Below are 13,805 nucleotides of genomic sequence, written 5' to 3' on the forward strand. Positions count from 1 at the left end.
AAACACCAAATGTATTAAAGATCTAAATACGAAAGGTAAAATTAGGAAACTACTGAAATAAAAAGTAGGATAATACATTTGTGACTTTAGAGTGGTGAAAGATTTCTTAAGATCTCAAAAAACATAAACAATATGGGAAAATTGATGGAACTGACAGAATGGACTCCATCAAAATTAAGGACTTGTTACTCAACAAAAAAACATTACAAAGCTAAGAGGCAAAAGTATGGAAGAATATGTTGGCAACTTCTAAAAAAAAACAAAAAAACCAAGGGATTAATATCTAGTATATGCCAAGAACTCGTGAAGATAACAACAAAGAGACAGGAAATGCAATTAAAAATTGTGTAAGAGACAGAAGCAAACAATTTACAGAAAGTGTCAGATAAAATACAGAACACCCCATTATATTTGAATTAAAAATAAGCCATTAAAAAAATGGTATATGTATGTCCCAACTAATGCAAAGGCATATCCTTACACTAAAAACTTATTTGTTATTTATCTAATACTCAAATCTAACAGGGTTTCCTGCATTTTTATTTGCTAAATCTGAAAACTGTAGGTGAAATGTATATGGCTTACCAGTGAATGAAGAGAAGCTCAGCCTCACCAGTTATCAAAGAAATGCAAATTAAAACTATGAAATACCGTGTTATATCCACTTATATTAGCAGTTTTTTCCACGTTACTATCACCTACCTAGGACTCTATTTTTGAACATACCACCAGGCAATATAAGCCCACCTATTCACTGCATGTGCACAGAGAAAAACCACATTTCAAATCCATTATTTCATACACATAAACAATAGCGCATAAATAATCCCAGTAGCCATTCTCAGGCTTCAAAGACACCTTTGTTCCTAGAATATTTAAGTACCTATTTAGTGTAGATTTAGAAAATTTAAACGTTGAGGCTAAAATGTCTGAGTATCATTTACTAATTGAACAATAGATCTTCATAAACAACAGATCTTCATGAACAATATGATGTTAATTTTATTACTGGGTTGAGATTTAAGCTCTTAAGGTTAACTACCATAGCAAGTCAGAAATTTGCACTATAAGTAAAAACAAGAATTAAGCTTCACATTTTCAAAGAGATTTCACATAAAAATGCCTTCTCTAAATCATAAATGTAGCTTTATCCCTGGCTAAGACTCATCTGGAAGGCAGAGAGGTATGACACAGCTGTAGGTTAAGGAAGGAAATAGGTGCGCTGCCTACAACCATGACAGCATCCATTCTTTTTTAAAATACGAGGACCTTATTTCATGTAAATACAGTACACAGCCTATTTTAAATAAAACTTCAATACAAAATAGAAAGTATGTCAAAAATTCCTTTCACCTTTTCTAACTTCTAAGATAAAGAATGCCCTCTGGCTTTATTTTAGCACTTCAAAGGAAAACATTTTTAAGACTAAAATATTACTGTGAGAGATCAATCACAGTTCCACCAGTCATAAATAGCTCTTTATTTCATTCCAAAAATTAAAATATTCTAAAATAAAAATTAAACCAACACTTTGTAAAAACGATATTATGATATAATTGTGGTAAAATGATTCACAGATACTTAAATAATTCAGCCTACCTTATATAAAGACACACAATTTAATCGTTAAATCTCCTAAATGTTAGTAAGAATTGTCAGTTAACTTTCAAAAAGTAATCACTTCTAGATGTATCTCTAACAGCAGCCAAAACAACAAACTTGTAGATCTATAATTCAGCATCCATCGAGACTACTGTGGCAGGCATATGATACAACACATTCCCACAGGAGAGAAAAATAGACATAAACGTAACAGCTTTCACCACAGGATTTAAAATATTCAAGTATTTCCATAAATAACATATTACCTTTTTAACTACATATAAAAATAATCTTTGAAGCAGCCTGGGTCCCAAATAACATACAATCTTGAGACTGGTAGATAGGAAACAAATCATATTCACTGCACTCATTCTCTTTTTTACAAGTTTCAGAAGAAAAGCAAAATCAAAGTGTATATTAGCGCAATTGCTAACAAATGTTTGACACAAATGTGGAAAATAAAAAGTACCTATTCTCCAGCTTCGAGAAAGGAAGAGATTATTCTTTGGCTCTTGTCCCAAGCTGGGAACAAGTAATCACAGAACTGGTTGTAAAGATGCCCCAATCTATCAATCCTTAAACTCCACTCCACATTTCCACTTAACTACTCCGCTGAGGACGTCAGCCTATCAGCAACTGCCTTGCTTCGGGACACTTGCTCCTCAGCACCAGCCAGACCCTAAACCCCAAGTTTAAAGTTGGCCAATCCTTAAATTGTCTCACTGAAAATAATCCAATCCTAAAACTCCATGCTTCCTCAAAACCCTACCTACGTACATCGCTGCCTGTCTGGAGGATTATATTCTGCACACAGAGTTCTCTCTTGCTTATGAAACCCAGCCCGGCTTCAGTTACATGTCAGTGGTGGTCTCTCTCCTCAATAATACAATAAACATTATGTCTACTTAGATATGGCATTTTTCTTCATGGAGATGAAAAAAATATTTTGTTAGGATAATTCAGTTTTATGGAAAATTGAAAATCTTCACCTTATAAATATAATTATAACCCTTGTTGCTGGATACACAATTGCACTGACAAAGGTCTTTTTCCTTTCCTTCTTAATCCAAGACCCACAATTTTATACTATCAATTGTCCACATCCAGCCAGTGGATGTATTATATGAAACATTAAAATTTCCAATTATAGACACACAAATACAAAGAACAAACTGGTGGTTACCAGAAGGACGGGATATTGGGGGGAAAGAATATGAGGTACAGGCTTCTGGTTATGGAAATGAGTAAGTCCCACAGATAAAAGGTACAGCATGAGGAATATAGTCAAGGTACTCTAATACCTTAGTGACAGCTGGGGTAAGCGCGGCACAATCACCATGCTGTACACCTCAAACTAATTTAACACTGTGTGTCAACTACACTTCATTAAAGCAAACAATCTGATTTTTAAAATGGGCAGAGGAACTGAATAAACATTTTTCCAAAGAAGACGTACAGATGGTTAACAGGATCATGAAAAGGTGCTCCAAATAAAAAAATAATTAGAGAAATGCACAGCAAAACCACAATGAGATATCACCTCACACCTGTTAGAATGGCTATCATCAAAAAGACAAGAGATAACAAATGTTGGCAAGGCTGTGAAGAAAGGGGAACCCTTGTGCACAACTGCTGGGAATGCGAATTTGTGCAGCCACCATGGAACACAGTATGGAGATTCCTTAAAAACATAAAAATAAAACTCCATATGCCCCAGCAACTCCACTTCTGGATATTAAATTTTTTTTTAAATTACCGAGACTTACGTCAAGCATTGAATATTAAATAATCTTCAAACAACATAACTCATCAAATATTTGAGTAGATATTCTTTTTAAAGTTAAGAGAAAAAGCCTCAAATGTGACATAAAAGATGGCACTGGCTAAAGAGAATAATATGGTTTCTAATTTAAAAATTAGAATGGATGGAGGTTCTATCCCAAATATACATCCCTCTATCAGAAAGGCAAAGTGAACCATGCCAAGTAGGTTGCCTCACCCAAGCATACTCAAATACAGCTTAGAGCCATCTCTTCAGACTGCTTTTGGACTCAGACTGCTCAAACTATAAATTCTAAATAGCAAGTAGCACTACCTTCTGGTTTATCAAAACTCAGTGAAGTTTTCACACACGTCCAATCACAGAATTACAACCACTGAATTACCAATTAATTCAAACAACATGAACATCTGATAGGTGTTGTGGGAAACCAGAATGTCACGCCCAAATAAGCCATTCTGACATTCTGATTATTTGGAATCAAAGATACTTAAGAAACAGCAGGTGCAAGGATGCTCTGACTCTCCCTTTTCCCTTCTGAAAGCAAAAGATAAAACTCCCAAGTGAAAAGTATCCTCCCTGTACCAGGAGGAAAGAAGACATTCTTAACAGCAGAGATGGAGGGGGGGTGGGGGGTGGGGGATGGGGAGTGGAGAAACCTATACAAAGAAATCTTATTAAACTAATCCTTATCTTCCTAGTTACTTCTTCACCATTTACTATGCTTAGCCCAAACTCCTCTGGTCTTGTCAATTCTTCACAAATTTATTGTTTCTTTGTCTAAAATGTATAAAAGTTTCCTGCTCTGGCTACTAGTTTAGGTCTTCATTGAAGGTTCCCTTGTACAAGTAAGTTTAATGAAGTTTGTATGTTTTTCAACTGTCAATCTGTCTTATATCAGCTTAATACTTAGTCCCAGACTGAGACCCAAAGAGGATGGAGAAATTTCCCTCCCTTATAGCATTAAGAGACCCAGTTAGTTAGGTTAAGCATGGATTTGGTGAATTTATCCAGAAACTGTCATATTTATTTATTAGAGAGTACCTGGAGAAGCAGCATAGGCCAGTGGAAATAGTCAAAACTACATTATGAGTTGGGTGACCTTAAGTAAGTTACCAGTTTTCATAGGACAGCCAGGAAAATCATATGAGACAGCAGTAACTAGTAACTTTAAAAATGTCCTAAGCATCAAAACCTCTGAGAGTCCCAGATTTGCTTTCATCCCTAACTTGCTGTAATGTACACAGCAAATCATTTGATCTGTCTCCTCATCTGGCAAATAGTAAGGGTAATGCATGTCCCACACATTTCGTGGGAGGTTCATGAAAATCATATATGAAAATTAATGTGAAAGGATTTATTTTAAAAAATTTAATGTTTTTTTATTTATTATTGAGACAGAAACAGAGCATGAGTGGGGGAGGGGCAGAATCTGAAGCAGGCGCCAGGTTCCGAGCTGTCAGCACAGAGCCTGATGCAGGCCTGAACACACCAACCATGAGATCATGACCTGAGCCGAAGTCAGCCGCCCAACCGACTGAGCCACCCAGGTGCCTCTGTGAAGTGATTTTTGAAGAAATAAACAATCACGTAACTGAAAGAGTTAATTCAAAATATAAAGGAGACTCATACTAGCAAATCTGTCAAAACAACCCAGAATTGTATAATGCCAAAATTAATTTTATGAAGAAAAAAATCATGGCTGAAAACAAACCAAAAACATTAGACATATTGACAATTTTTAAAAAAATCAGCTACAAAAATTATTTTCCTTGGAATAAATGAACCAAATTAGCTCCATTCTCCAACCAACTAAAAGCAGTTGAACACAATCTTTTGTTCGAGTAAGGTGCTTGCCACTTACAACTACCACCTCGATCTTTAAGACACCAAAAAGACAAAAAATAGGAAAGAAAGAAAAAAGTTTTATCTTGCAGGGTTTCTCAACAGTAGTACTCTCATTTTGATCTGGATAATTTTTTATGGTTGGAGTTGTCCTGTGCCTTGTAGTATATTTAAGAGCATCCGTGGCCTCCATAACTACATGACAGGTGACATGCTGTGACACACAGCTGTGACAATCAAATGTGTCTCTAGACATTGCCAAATGTCCCAAGAGCGTGTTGGGGGAAAGAACAAAATCATCCCCAGTTGAGAACCACTGAGCTAAATTCATAGTTCCATATATTCCAGTATTTATCTCACATTTATCTCACTATAGATTGGTGGCCTAAAATGCAGCTTAAAACTAATACTTTTGCAATATAGAACCAAGGAAAGCAATGCTATCTATAGGACAGTAACATCTTAAGAATTCTAGGTATGGCAGGTTGTTATAGATAAATTATCCCTTCCATTAATGTGCTGTTTTTGCTTAATCCTCTCTAAAATTTTCTTCTTGGTATTCTTTTGCAGTAAGCAATTTGGTTAACATGTCACTAAAGCTTAGTCTCCATCAAGACTTACTAACTAATAATAATTATTGTTTATGTGAAAAAATATCAAGCCTCGATTAATTTGTAAGTTACCACGTGTCAAATGAATCAAAATTAAGTGACACTTGGGGTGCCTGGGTGATTGAATTGGTTGAGCTTCTGACTCTTGATTTCAGCTCAGGTCATGATCCCAAAATTGTGCGATCAAGACCCATGGCAGAGTGAAACACACTTTGAATTCTCTCTCTTTCCCTCCCTCTCTCTCTCTCTCTCTCTCTCTCTCTCTCTCTCTCTCCCCCCCATACCTCTCCCCTGCTCTAATAAAAATTTTTAAATAAAATTAAAATTAGAAAAATTAAGTGACACTTAACTGTTTACATTATTTAAATATATTCAAACATTAGCAATGCTAAGTAAAAGTACACTAACTAATATTCAGCTTTTACTGCAAACACAAAAAATATATATACACACACACACATACATATATATGAGTTGAAGGTAATATGCAGGAATAAAAGAAACCACAAGAAGTAGAATTTTAAAAATTATATTTAATGCTCACTACATATCATCACTGGGCTAGACATAACTTTCTACAAGAAACAATTTCCATATATTTACATGCATAGTCTTAACATAAAGTAGTAGTTTCTAAATTTGCTCATGTAAATATAGATTTTTTTTTTTAAGAATCTGGATTGTATAAGCTATCTAGGATGGCCAGGTTTAGAAAGAGGGGCTTCTGTCTGCAAACAGGAAGACCTGCCCTGATGCCAGCCCTGCCGGCAGCTATCTAGCACAATTAAATAACCACCAACCTGCCCTCGCTAAGCCTGAACTTAAAAACTGACTAAGCATGAACCATCAGCAGGCCCTTCAAGATACTTTATACCATTTTTGCATATCTGATAGTCCTGGGGAAGCTAGCTGCAATTGTGGTACAAAGGAATACTAATCATTTCAACGCCATTATATTTAGAGAAGCCACAGTAGCAGATTTAAAATTCTGTGAGCTGCAAAAGGAGACGGCACATTTCTATTTGTGGAGGGTTCCTGTTTAGAGTGATGGTGAACTCAGTTATCCAGATCAACTCTCCCACAGAAAGCTCAAGAAGCTAAACAAGATAAATTTATACTATAAGAAAAAACTCTGAAATTAATCATAAAATCTACAATGATGCAATTTTATATACTCTTTTAATGGTTCAAATTTGAAAAACTTGTGATAGGAAGTAATAAAATTGTGACAAATATATTGAAGTGATAGTATACCCTTAAAGAGATCTACAGAAGACACTTATTTTTGTGCATATTGTTCTATTTTCTAGGCTCTACCATGTTCCAGATATGAGACGTAATCTATAATTCCGCCTATGACATATGCCACCAGACCCCCTTTCTATGAAAGACAAGAAAAATATATATATTATACACATATATATCAATGTTAAGGAGATGATCAGCAGAGAAACTGAAACTCACTCCAACATGTGGAACTTTGGCGTGATACACTGAAGCCAGTGGAAACCTGCCTAAATACCTCACACTGCCCCTCCATCACCCCCTATTATGCAAGCTCCAACATCTCAAGCCAACTCCCTTATTTCACTAGTGAGTCCTGTCAACACTAAGGTAATAGAACTGGAAAAACTCATCACTCCATAATGATACTAAAATAACAGAATTTATTTCATTTGGTAAAAATTACATTGTTGCCAAATAAAACTAATGCAAATATAGTAACATATGCAAGATTATGAGTAATTCTTTTGTGGAAAAGGACTCTTGAGGAGCCTCAAATTCACCATGTAATTGCTAAGGTATTCTTTTGCTCTTATGACCTTCTTCATGCCCCATCCCTCAAGGACATGGGGTGGAGGGGGCTGCAGAGGCCAGAATGAAATAATCAGCATGTATTTATGCATTTAGTCTACTCTGGTTTTATTCCCACAGGTTTTTTCTCATACTCTGCTCCTCTGAGGAGAGCGCTATGTTTTATTCATCTCTGAACTCCCAAAATTTAATCAAATGGCTTGCATATAAAGTCATCCCTAACAGCTACTACATGGCAGACACTGGATTAGGAATTAGAGAAGTAAAAGACATATAGACTGTGCTCTCATAGAACTTCCTGGAAGGATACTAGATATTGGTTGTGTGAACCGAACAAAGTAATGAAAGTCTAGTCAGCACAGCCCAACTGCCTATGTTCTTTTACTCCATCACCAACCAAGGCTTAGATGAAAGCAGGCTTTCTTTTCAGAAACATAAACGTGAGTATCCAGCTCTGACCATTCCTCTAAGTTCCAAATGCATAAATCAAATGTACAATTAATGTCTGTAACTACCTACTCACCCAGTCGACTTATAGGTAGTTACAGACATTAATTGTGTGGACTCCAAAGCCAGAGACTACTTGGGTTTTGAATCCTGGCTTCATCGCTTGCAAGCTGAGTGATTTTAGGCAAGTCGCTTTTAACCAATCTGTGCCTCTGTACTCTCATTTGTAAAACAGGGATTATAGTGATCTCTAGCACATGTAACTGTTATAACGGTTAAATTAATTAAGACACATAAAAGTGCTTAAAGCCCTGCGTAGAGTTTACGGCTACATAATGCCTACTATTACTACTAGCTCTGGTACTCCTGTTACTATGTCTACAAAGCATCTAAAACTTGTCCAAAACAGAATTCATGATTTTCTTACCCAACCCTTCTCCCTGCTCATCAATATCACCACTGTTCTCCCGGTTGTTCCCGCCTAAAACCTAGGAAGCCGTGACTTCTCCCTCTTCCTCACGCTCCAGATTAGTTAAGTCCACACCAGCAGCTCTATCCTCAAAAGTACGTCAAGAATTCGACCACATACTATCATTTCTACAACCACTTTCCCAGGCCAAGACACCAGCTTCTCCCCTCCAGCAGAGAATGATACCCTCCTACTCCTCGTTTTCAACTGTCCCCACTCCATGACTTTACAGCGAATCCTCCATTCAATAAAACTGAAATGAGAAGCTACCTCCTTGATACAAACCTCCCAGTGGTTTTCTATCACACCTAGAATAACATCCCTATAGCCAACAAAGACCCCTAAAACGCAGCCTGTCCTCCAACACCACCTGCCACCGCTTTCCCCTTTCCCTCCTTCCCTGGTGTGATCTATACACTCACCTTGCTCTGCCTTAGCCACCTCAGGCCAGTGTCCACCTCACAGCATCGTTCCTTTGCGCCTGCTGTGAGGCACGACAGGACTGTCATGTGGAGCACGGACTCTGGAGTCAGATTGCCCAACTTCAATACGGTGAAGCTGTACAGCCTCGAGCAAACCTTTCTGTGTGTCAGTTTCTTCATCCATAAAAATGGAGATATTGCTGCTTACCTCCTAAGGTTGGTGCAAAAATGTAGTGTTTAGAAGACGACCCCAAATACAGTGAGGTCCGTGTTTTTACTGCTCTTACAATCCCCGCCTGAAATGTTCTTACCTCACGCTCTTCCTCTCAATTCCACTGATTCACCTGTCACCGTTTGGAAGGCATCCCTGACAGCCCCTACCTAAGCCTGCTCCATTCCCCACTGCCATTCTCGTATCTTCCTTTTCCTCACTCTACTCAATCACCATCTGAAATAACACTATGTTCTTACTCTCTGTAGCCCATGTCCCCACTGGAAAATGACCTCCACTAGCTTACAGAATATCTTGCATCCTGCTCTATTTCTAGTACTGACTCAGAACCTGACTTCTGAATGAACACCTCTCTTATTCAGGCTAGGGTACCTATGCGGATTTCTTAATAACAATAACCACGCTTAGAAATCCTTTCATTCTTACACATGCCATCTCATGTGTTCCTTGAAAAAGCTACAGTAAATATACCATCATATCTTATTTGAGACAAGATAAGAAAATCCCAAGGTTGGGTGACCTGTCCTTGGACACAAGCCTATTAAGTGGCAGAACAAAAATGAGCACCCCTCCTTTCTATTCTAAGGCTTCTCAGAGTATGTGATCTCTCAATCTCTGGAATAAATACACCCTGTAATTTGTACGGTAGTGTTCCCTTCAAAGGTCCTAACAAATACTTATCCCTGAATCTGAGAAGTTATTATAGCACTAACTCATCAATGACATAGTAACCCTTGGCAAGTCAAAACATTCAAATTCAAATATGACCATCGGATATTCCAAGTGGACACGGCAACAACTCCAAAACTCAGTGTACCTGTCGAGTATAATGCACTAGATCCAGCAAAATGAAAGTTTTCCCTAAAAACCCCAGGCAAGGGGACCTCGCAGTTGTCAAGAACATTGTGATAAGGTTACCAGTCATTTCTTGATTCCTGTTCCACCACGTTCAGTGACAACAGTTGAGATCTCCCATCAGACTCAAGTGCTGTCCATGATCAGGTGACAGGTGGGCGCCAAGGGGCAAAACTGTGAAAAAGACCCCTACCTACCAGATCTTTCTTAAATGGCCATTGGCCACCACATTCGCAGAATAACGACTGTCCTAAGCTTTCACCTAGCAAGTTTACATGCTTGTGTTACCTCACGTGCTCTCACAATGTCTCCGGTTCTGTGCGAATGACAATTAGGTCAGGGGCTGCTTTACCTCCATTTTACACAAAAAGGAAACCGAGGCAGCAGGTGGTTATCTTTATAACTGATCCTCAGCGATTTGGTCACTTGTAGGATCCCCAAAGAAGCCCAGAGGTGGAGTCTCTGGTAAAACCCTTCATTCCTTTCTTCACAGGTCAAACTCCAGGGCTGAGAGGAATCTACGTCCCTTCATCAAAAGGGGGTGGGGGGGAAGGGGTCGCTCCCATCTGGACCTTCCCCCTTCCCTGTTCTCGCCAAAAGCTCCTAGAGGCCTCCCGGCCCCAGGGGAGAAGTGAGGGCCTGTCCCGCGGGGCGCGGCCTCGCTTCCACGCACTCTGGGTCCCGCCCGTCGCAGAGGGTGCGGTCCCGCTCTGGGCGGGCACCTGTCCCTTCACCGCGTTCACCGATCGCCCAATGATCAAACGTCCACAGCCACCACCGACACCGGGAATGCGAGCAACAGACAGAGCCCCGCAGGCCCAGGGAGCTGCAGGAATCCTCAGAAACTTACAGTTTTCCTACAGCGTGCGCGTCACGGCGAGGTGACGTCACGGGACCCGGCGTTCGGGAAGGTCAGGTCTCTGGGCGCCCAGCCGCACCGCCCCCACGGCTCCGCCCCGCGCGCGACGGCGGGAGAAACGCCCCTTTCCTCGGCGGCCCCGCCCCCGCAGTGTGGCGCCGAGCGCAGGCGCATATGGCCTGCGTGGCCACCTCCTGGGGCGGGGACTGCTTGAGCGAGCTTCTCAGAAAACCTGTGGCCGAGGGCTGGAGACGTTAAGGGAAGGGGGCGTAGACACTCCCATCCCCACCCTGGGAACACAAGAACAAGCTGTCGCCCTGGGGGTTGGAGTCGGACGCCAGAGTTGTGAAGTAGATTTTCCGTAGACACTGCCTCCTTCCCTCACGTGTTCATTAAAAGTTCTCCACGTGTGGAAACAGCCATTTGCTCCCCACCAGGTGCCAGCAAGTTCTCGAGTGGGAGGAGTCAGCTTTCCCGCCGTCCCCAACTCCCACCCGACCTTTTCCCCGAATCCGCCCCCGGCTCCGCCCCTACCGGACCTGCCTTTGGTAAGCCCCGCCCACGATGGCTAGACTCGCCCCTCCGAGTCCGCCCTTCCGGCGCCGGCTCGAGCTCTGGGTTGCAAAGCGCGCCCGCCTGCCACGCCTTGCCCCCGCCCCGCCTAAGAGGTTTAGTGTGTCTTTCCTACTGAATTTACCGTTTGGGCTCGGTGAAGCTACTTATAGATTCCCGTTCACTATTATTAAATTTGACAAACGATTGTCTGTGTAAACAAAAATGTACACTTATCGGCGGGTGTAAACTTTCCACCACCTCCCACTCATATGGCGATACCTTAACAGTGGCCAGGGTCTCAGCTTTTCTTTCTGCTCTTAGGAAGGACCAGTTTTGCTTAAAAGATAGCTCACTAGAAGAAAACTAAAGGCTCGAGGAACTAACAACGATGTATTAACAGATTGTTTCTGGCTTGTAGGATTCTTACATTGCTCTCATAAGCAGAAAAACAATAAACGTTATGGTTAAAAGTGGCTCAGACAAATCTGTCTTGGGAGAAAAAATAAAGAATGGGAAAAACAGGCCTTGGAACTCGACCCCAAGGAGGAAATATTGTAGATAGCGAGGATCTCTTGAATATTTATTCGGAATCACGACGAATGGCTAAATCAGGCAGGGGATTTTTGTCAGGCAGCTCCGGGATTAATAAAACCGGAAATAACGATTTGTTTACACTTTCGTTGAAAATATTGTAGTATTTTCATAGAAAGGAGTGATTACAGGAGAATATTATTAGTCTTTAACACTTGACATCTGTGCTGGTTAAAAAATAGGTATGTTCAGGAGAAATCTAAACTTTTGAAAAGTTTCTGATGTGAGCAATATTTGTACATCTTACTATACTTTTATGCAGGGTTTTAATTATTATCAAATAATGTAAGAAGTTTGCAAAGTCTGTACATGATCATTACATTAAAGTTCGACACTCCCCCCATGGAGCCAAGTTATAGGAAAAAAAAATACGTATTTTCAAAATAATGATACTAATTTTTTCTTTGCAACACAATTTTAAGAAAACTTTAAGTTGTAAATTTCATTGTTAACATACTTATAAAATGCCTTATGTATATCATGCGAAAAGCTGGAATTCTCTTGAGATTCCAGATATACCTATGGGAGTTTTTCACAAGTAAGTGTCATCTCTCATTTTTTGGAGTGGAAATGGATAAGAAGTATACATTAAATTCATTCAATGTTTTTAACATAGAATACTTTTGCTTCTGTAAGATTTTGCATTCTTTTTTTTCCCCCCATCTTATTATTCAGTATTTTTTTTTCTCTTACTACCTCAAGATTTAAAATAAAAACAAAAACAGACACTTCCAGATGCAGGAAAGTAGTAATGTGGCAAGAAAAGATTGACAAGCAGAAGGGGTACCCAAGCAAAGAGGAACCTCAGGGAACGTAAAAGAAAAATTTGTGGGGAAATACACATTCAGATCCCGTCAAGTTTCTATGACAAACTGGAATCTGATCTAAACAAGAAACCAGGAGCTAGGGTCAAAACTGTTAATATTAGAGAAAGGAACTGTAAGAAGAACTTCTTTCTTTAAGAAAATAAAACCCTGGACATTCAAGAGTTAGCACCAGAGGGACTAAGGGCCTCCCCTCTGGCCTTTGGGGTTTTAGTTTCCCCTGATGGCTCTTGAGCTTTGTTATCTGCTGCTCCTAGGAAGCTAGCTCCCAGAACACACTAGTTCATAACACTTCCTTGGTCCTACACTACAGACTGAGAAAAGTTGAACTTTAATACTAGGGGAAAATAAAAGGTCAAAATATAATGGCTACTATTTATTGAATGTTTATGTGTACTTGGCACTGCATTATCTCACTTAATCCTTGCAACTGACTGAGGTAAATGCAGTTATAATCTCCATTTTACACACAAGGCAAGCAGGATACGGGATGCTAAGTAAGTATCTCACATCACACAGCCCCTAAGCAGCAAAGTCAAGATTTGAATCCATACTCCAGTATCTATAGCCATAATCACCGACTGTATGAAGTTTCATGTAACAATACAGTACAGTATTATATATATGTGTAAAATAAATTTTATATGTATTATATATGTATGTGTATACTATATTGTAACAATACAATATAGTATCAGTTGGTTGAGAATCCGACGTAGGCTCAGGTCATGATCTCGCGGTTTGTGAGTCCAAGCCCTATGTCAGGCTCTGTGTTGACAGTTTGGAGCCTGGAGCCTGCTTCAGATTCTATATCTCCTTCTCTCTCTCTCTCTGCCCCTCTCCAGCTTGCACATGCTCACTCTCTTGCTCTCTCTCACTCACACTTTCTCAAAAATAA

General features: G+C 39.7%; 1 protein-coding gene and 1 long non-coding RNA gene across 6 annotated transcripts in view; one reads left to right on the forward strand and one right to left on the reverse strand.

Moving 5' to 3' along the window:
* The window catches only part of ZNF438 (zinc finger protein 438), a 174,523-nt gene extending 163,515 nt beyond the window's left edge, over positions 1-11,008 (reverse strand). For 2 of the 5 annotated variants that reach the window (XM_029954348.1, XM_029954352.1), the window contains exon 1: positions 10,929-11,008. The gene's annotated coding sequence lies outside the window, so the exon portion shown is untranslated. The other 3 variants (XM_029954349.1, XM_029954350.1, XM_029954351.1) reach the window with 3 other exon arrangements.
* Positions 11,009-11,084: 76 nt separating this feature from the next.
* On the forward strand, positions 11,085-11,962 carry LOC115304238. Its single transcript, XR_003914351.1, has 2 exons — positions 11,085-11,485; positions 11,814-11,962. It is a non-coding gene; the product is annotated as an uncharacterized LOC115304238 (long non-coding RNA).
* The last annotated feature ends 1,843 nt before the right edge of the window (positions 11,963-13,805 follow it).

Source organism: Suricata suricatta, chromosome 10, assembly GCF_006229205.1.
Source record: "Suricata suricatta isolate VVHF042 chromosome 10, meerkat_22Aug2017_6uvM2_HiC, whole genome shotgun sequence".
Classification (NCBI taxonomy): Eukaryota; Metazoa; Chordata; class Mammalia; order Carnivora; family Herpestidae; genus Suricata; species Suricata suricatta.